Source organism: Oncorhynchus kisutch, linkage group LG14 (genome assembly GCF_002021735.2).
Source record: "Oncorhynchus kisutch isolate 150728-3 linkage group LG14, Okis_V2, whole genome shotgun sequence".
NCBI classification, from domain to species: Eukaryota; Metazoa; Chordata; class Actinopteri; order Salmoniformes; family Salmonidae; genus Oncorhynchus; species Oncorhynchus kisutch.
The window spans coordinates 84682478-84690340 of record NC_034187.2 but is presented as its reverse complement, the minus strand read 5'-3'; positions in this window follow the sequence as shown (position 1 = coordinate 84690340).

Here is a 7863-nt window from a genome sequence, read left to right as displayed (position 1 = left end):
GCTCGGGGGTTTGAACTCACAACCTTCCAGTTACTAGTCCAACACTCTAACCACTAGGCTACCCTGCCGCCCCAGTTCAATCAACAACAAAAAAAAGCTTCTCGATGTCATTGACTATGTTGTTCTTATGAATGTATTCAGGCTGTCTGTGTCTATGACTATACTATCAGTGTTATTGTCAATGAATGTAACTATTTGAATGTTCTCTGACTGCCTGTCAATGAATGTAACTATTTGAATGTTCTCTGACAGTGTCTGAATGTATTTCAGTTTCCGTAGGACTACTCATGTTCTGAGTCCCACCAATATCAGACCTCTGAATATCAGAGTGCCCAAATGGCGGTCTTTTCCCTACATAGTGCACTACTTTTGACCAGAGCCATCAAAAGTAATACACTAGGGGTTAGGGTGCAATTTGGGACTCAGTTCAACCTGTTGATCAGCCTGTAAAACTGTTGGAGACGTTCAGGTTGAGGTCTTCAGTTCGGACAGCAAGCAAACATTTGTTCTGTGAAACATATGAGACGATCAGCAATTGGCCATTGGGTACATGTCAATCATTCCTCAATCAGCCCCAGCCCCACCCCCATTGCTGTTTACTTACACACACACACACACACACACACACACACACACACACACACACACACACACACACACACACACACGCACACACGCGTTTTATCTGTTTATTATTGTTATTATTTTTAAATGCACGATGAGGTAATAATGTAAATGGTTCTGAAGGACCACGTTTGACATTCGTACGAGGCTAGAAGAAAGTGTTTGAATAGAGAACACAGCATGTGGGCTAGTTATTAATATTATGTTGCAACTGTGAAAGAGAGAGGGGCAGAGAGAGAGAGGCAGAGAGAGAGAGGCAGGGAGAGAGAGGCAGAGATAGAGGCAGTGAGAGAGGCAGGGAGAGAGGCAGAGAGAGAGAGGCAGAGAGAGAGGCAGGGAGAGAGGCAGAGAGAGAGAGGCAGAGAGAGAGAGGCAGAGAGAGAGAGGCAGAGATAGAGGCAGTGAGAGAGGCAGGGAGAGAGGCAGAGAGAGAGAGGCAGGGAGAGAGAGAGAATAACATCTAACTACAACTAACTAGGTTATAAGTTTTACAGTACTCAGCACAGCACCTGTAGACCAGACCAGGCCCATAGTACTTTGTCCTTCAGTAAGCCACTCTAAATGGTGACTACATTTCTTAGATCCAACTCACAGTTTCTACGTGAAACAACCACACACCTCAGCTCATGTCAATCAGAGTAACACTGAGGAGTAAGAGCGGGTGGGTTTATTTTGCGTTTAGAGAGTTATAGTAGTGTCTTCTTAGATCAGGGCTGCTGAAACCCTTTTCATGGAGAGCTACCCTCCTGTAGGTTGTTGCTCCAACCCTTAGCTAACATACAGTGCCTTGCGAAAGTATTCGGCCCCCTTGAACTTTGCGACCTTTTGCCACATTTCAGGCTTCAAACATAAAGATATAAAACTGTATTTTTTTGTGAAGAATCAACAACAAGTGGGACACAATCATGAAGTGGAACGACATTTATTGGATATTTCAAACTTTTTTAACAAATCAAAAACTGAAAAATTGGGCGTGATTTAGCTAGGTAAGGTGTTGTTGAGCATCTAGGGTTGGACGGACCCTGCAGGAGAAGAGCTCTCCGTGAACATGGTAAGCTATTAATTACACTTTGGATGGTGTATCAATACACCCAGTCACTACAAAGGTACAGGCGTCCTTGATAGCTCAGTTGCCGGAGATGAAGGAAACCACTGAAGGATTTCACCATGAGGCCAATGGTGACTTTAAAACACTTACTGAGTTTAATGACTGTGACAAGAGAAAACTGAGGATAGATTCACAACATTGTAGTTACTCCACAATACCTAAATGATAATAAGTGAAAAGAAGGAATCCTGCACAGAATAACAATATTCCAAAACATGCATCCTGTTTGCAATAAGGCATTTAAGTAAAATCCCAAAAACACATAACTGAGTACCACTGTTCATATGTTCAAGCATGGTGGTGGCTGCATGTTATGGGTATGCTTGTCATCAGCAAGGACTAGGGAGTTTTTTTTAGGATAAAAATAAATGGAATAGAGCTAAGAACAGGCAAAATCCTAGAGGAAAATCTGGTTCAGTCTGCTTTCCACCAGACACTGGGAGATTCATTTACATTTCAGCAGGACAACGACCTACAACACAAGGCCACATATACACTGGAGTTGCTTACCAAGACGACATTGAATGTTCCTGAGTGGCATAATTAAAATCAGCTTGAAAATCTATGGCAAGACTTGAAAATGGCTGTCAAGCAATGATCAACAACCAACTTGACAGAGCTTGAAGAATTTTCTTAAGAATAATGTGCAAATATTGTACAATAAAGGTGCAAAGCTCTTTTGAAACTTACCCAGAAAGACTCACAGGTGTAATCACTCTTAGAGACTCACAGGTGTAATCACTCTTAGAGACTCACCCAGAAAGACTCACAGGTGTAATCACCCTTAGACTCACCCAGAAAGACTCACAGGTGTAATCACTCTTAGAGACTCACCCAGAAAGACTCACAGGTGTAATCACTCTTAGACACTCACCCAGAAAGACTCACAGGTGTAATCACTCTTAGACACTCACCCAGAAAGACTCACAGGTGTAATCACTCTTAGACACTCACCCAGAAAGACTCACAGGTGTAATCCCTGCCAAAGGTGATTCTAACATGTATTGACTCAGGGGTGTGAATTCTTATGTAAATTAGAGAATTCTGTACTTCATTTTCAATAAATGTGTAGATATTTGTAAAAACATGTTTTCACTTTGTCATTATGGGGTATTGTGTGTAGATGGATGACAAAACATATATTTCATCCGTTTTAATTTCAGGCTGTAACACAACAACATGCGGAATAAGTCTAAGTGCTGCAGAGATGTTGATGCCATCTCAGCTGTAGATGAATATACAGTTGAAGTCGGAAGTTTACATAAACCTGAGCCAAATTCATTTAAACTCAGTTTTTCACAATTCCTGATATTTAATCCTAGTACAAATTCCCTGTCTTAGGTCAGTTAGGATCACCACTTAATTTTAAGAATGTGAAATGTCAGAATAATACTAGAGAGAATGATTTATTTCAGCTTTTATTTCTTTCATCACATTCCCAGTGGGTCAGAAGTTTACATACACTCAATTAGTATTTTGTAGTATTGCCTTTAAATTGTTTCACTTGGGTCAAACATTTCGGGTAGCCTTCCACAAGCTTCCCACAATAAGTTGGGTGAATTTTGGCCCATTCCTCCTGGCAGAGCTGGTGTAACTGAGTCAGGTTTGTAGGCCTCCTTGCTCGCACGCACGTTTTCAGTTCTACCCACAAAATTTCTATAGGATTGGGGTCAGGGCTTTGTGATGGCCACTCCGATACCTTGACTTTGTTGTCCTTAAGCCATTTTGCCACAACTTTGGAAGAATGCTTTGGGTCATTGTCCATTTGGAAGACCCATTTGCGACCAACCTTTAACTTCCTGACTGATGTCTTGTGATGTTGCTTCAATATATCCACATAACTTTAAATTCTCATGATGCCATCTTTTTTGTGAAGTGCACCACCCCCATGCTTCAACGTTGGGGTGGTGTTCTTAGGCTTGCAAGCCTCCTCCCTTTTCCTCCAAACGTTATGTTTGGTCATGGTGGTCATTATGGCCAAACAGTTCTATTTTTGTTTCATCAGACCAGAGGACATTTCTCCAAAAGGTACGATCTTTGTCCCCTTGCGCAGTTGCAAACCATAGTCTTGCTTTTTTTATGGCGGTTTTGGAGCAGTGGCTTCTTCCTTGTTGAGTGGCCTTTCAGGTTATGTCGATATAGGACTTATTTTACTGTGGATATAGATAATTTTGTACCTGTTTTCTCCAGCATGTTCACAAGGTCCTTTGCTGTTGTTCTGGGATTCATTTACCCTTTTTGCACCAAAGTACGTTCATCTCTAGGAGACAGAACGCGTCTCCTTCCTGAGTGGTATGACGGCTGCGTGGTCCCAAAGTGTTTATACTTGCATACTATTGTTTGTACAGATGAACGTTGTACCTTCAGGGATTTGGAAATTGCTCCCAAGGATGAACCAGACTTGTGGAAGTCTGCCATTCTTTTTCTGAGGTCTTGGCAGATTTTTTTTTTGATTTTCCCATGATGTCAAGCAAAGAGGCACTGGGTTTGAAGGTAGGCCTTGAAATACATCCACAGGTACACCTCCAATTGACTCAAATGATGTCAATTAGCCTATCAGAAGCTTCTGAAGCCATAACGTCATTTTTTGGAATTTTCCAAGCTGTTTAAAGGCACAGTCAACTTAGTGTATGTAAACTTCTGACCCACTGGAATTGTGATACAGTGAATTATAAGTGAAATAATCTCTCTGTAAACAATTGTTGGAAAAATTACTTGTGTCATGCACAAAGTAGATGTCCTAACCGACTTGCCAAAATTATAGTTTGTTAACAAGAAATGTGTGGAGTGGTTGAAAAACGAGTTTTAATTACTCCAACATAAGTGTATGTAAACTTCAGACTTCAACTGTATCACCTTTTATAGGTGTGTTTGTATTTATTTTTTCAAGGATCCCCTGCCAAGTCAGCAGCTACTCTCAGTGGGGTCCAGCAGCATTAAGGCAGTTATTATGTACCATTGTACATTTCATAACACTTTTCACAACTCATTAAGGCCACTACTCTATTATCACATAGCTGAAATGGGCAACATCCATGTGTACGTGTGTGTAGAGTGTGTGTGTTGTTGTTTGTATGTGTAAGCATGTGTACCTGTGTGTGTGTGTGCCTCTTCACTGCTCTTCTATAAGGGGTATTTTTATCTGTTTTTTCCCCAATCTTATTCTACTGCTCTCATCAATTACCTGAGGTGGAATAGAGTTCCATGTAGTCATGGCTCTATGTAGTACTGTGCGCCTCCCATAGTCTGCTCTCTACTTGGGGACCGTGGTGGCATGTCTTGTGGGGTATGCATTGGTCTCAGAGCTGTGTGCCAGTAGTTTACACAGACAGCTAGGTGCATCAACATGTTAATACTTCTTACAAAAACAAGTAGTGATTAAGTCAATCTCTCTTCTACTTTGAGCCAGGAGAGATTGACATGCATATTATTAATATTAGCTCTCAGTGTACATTTAAGGGCCAACTGTGCTGCCCTGTTCTGAGCCAATTGTAATTTTCCTAAGTCCCTCTTTGTGGCACCTGACCACATGACTGAACAGTAGTCCAGGTGTGACAAAACTAGGGCCTGCATTGTTGATAATTCCATTAAGAAGGTAGAAACTAGGGCCTATAGGACCTGCCTTGTTGATAGTGCCGTTAAGAAGGTAGAAACTCGGGCCTGTAGGACCTGCCTTGTTGATAGTGCCCGTTAAGAAGGTAGAAACTAGGGCCTATAGGACCTGCCTTGTTGATAGTGCTGTTAAGAAGGTAGAAACTAGGGCCTGTAGGACCTGCCTTGTTGATAGTGTTGTTATGAAGGTAGAAACTAGGGCCTGTAGAACCTGCCTTGTTGATAGTGCTGTTAAGAAGGTAGAAACTAGGGCCTGTAGGACCTGCCTTGTTGACAGTGCTGTTATTAAGAAGGTAGAGTAGCTCTTTATTATGGACAGACTTCTCCCCATCTTAGCTACTGTTGCATCTAAATGTTTTGACCATTACAGTTTACAATCCAGGGTTACTCCAAGCAGTTTAGTCAATTTCAACATGATTCATTACAATAGTTAGTTGAGGTTTAGGGTTTAGTGAATGATTTGTCCCAAATACAATGCTTTTAGTTTTTGAAATATTTAAAACTAACCTATTTCTTGCCACCAGCGCTTTAAGTGTTGCAATAATTTCCTCGCTGTAGTATCTGCCATGTATAGTGTTGAGTCATCTGCATACATAGACACACTGGCTTTACTCAATTAGTAATTAGTAAAGATTGAAAAAAAAACTGAAAAGTAAGGGGCCTAGACAGCTGCCCTGGGGAATTCCTGATTCTACCTGGGTTATGTTGGAGAGGCTTCCATCAACGAACACCCTGTTAGACAGGTAACTCTGTTAGACAGGTAACTCTTTGTCCACAATATAGAGGGGGATGTAAAACCATAACACATACGTTTTTCCAGCAGCAGACTTTGATTGATAAAGTCAAAAGCCACAATGAAGTCGAACAAAACAGCACCCAGATTATTTTTTATCATCAATTTCTCTCAGCCAATCATCATTCATTTGTGTAAGTGCCAATCATGTTGAATATCCTTCTCTATAAGCGAGCTGAAAGTCTGTAAAATAGCATTGTACCTGGTCGAACACAATTCTTTCCAAAAGTTTACTAGTGGTTGGTAATAGGATGATTGGTCGGCTATTTGAGCCAGTAAAAGGGGGTTTACTATTCTTGGGTAGCGGAATGATTTTTGCTTCCCTCCAAGCCTGGACGGAACACACTTTCTAGTAGGCTTAAATTGAAAATATGGTAAATAGAATATCATCCGCTATCATCCTCAGTAATTTACCATCCAAGTTGTCAGACCCAGGTGGCTTGTCATTGTTGATAGACAACAATAATTGTTGGTCAATAATAATGACATCTCAGCCGAGTATATCACCTTCTAAAAGTGTGTTGGTCAGTGGGAATATTACACCTCTTTTTGAGAGAAACTCAAATTACCTAGTGGTTAGAGCGTTGGACTATTAACCGGAAGGTTGCAAGTTCAACATCCCCAAGCTGACAAGGTACAAATCTGTCGTTCTGCCCCTGAACAAGGCAGTTAACCCACTGTTCCTAGGCTGTCATTGAAAATAAGAATTTGTTCTTAACTGACTTGCCTAGTTAAATAAAATACAAATATTTTTTCCTTCATTGCTTGTATTTTCTTTTTGTTGTAAAATATCAGCAAACACAATGAATGTAAATGTCAATAAGGATGTTAGTGTGTATTTTCTTGCTTATCAAACACACAGTACCAGTCATACATTTGAACACACCTCATCATTACAGTGTTTTTCTTTATTTTTACTATGTACGACATTGTAGAAAAATGTAGAAAGACATCAAACTATGAAAACCCACATATGGAATCATATAGTAACCAAAAAAAGTGTTAAACAAATCAAAATATATTTAATATTTGAGATTCTTCAAACTAGCCACCCTTTGCCTTGATGACAGCTTTGCACACTCTTGGCATCCTCTCAACCACCTACAATGTAGGAAATAGTAAAAATAAATAATACATTTAATGAGTAGGTGTGTTCAAACGTTTGATTTTTTCCCGAATATATTTCCAAATATATTTAGTCTAATAGTCGATGTTTTATGTTTTCTTTATTTATTATTATTATTTTATATATTATTTTTATAATATATATATTATTTTATATTATAATATATATATTATTTTTTATATATTATTATTATTATATATTTATTTATCTGTTTGTATTTTTTTCAGATAATACGGGCTTGTGGGAAGAAAAATCAAGTAATAAAAAATATATTACAATTATATTGACATATTTCTCTCCACCATTGATTGATACATCCTGAAAGTTGTCCACAAATGTGACAAAAAAAGTGTAAACCACTTACACAATGACATAATGGGATGACAAAGTAGCGATTCGAATCCAACTTTATTAGATGTCAAAGGGCATGCAAATACAGGCTTCTGAACCCCCAAAAATGTGGTATATATTTTTTTCTTTCTATTTTTTCTTGTTTTCCATCAGTTTGGTACTCTTTTTTTTACAAAACTACGTGCACCTTAAGTACTCAATTCTGCAGCGTACAAACCACAAAAATACCAGTTTTACATTATCAAATAC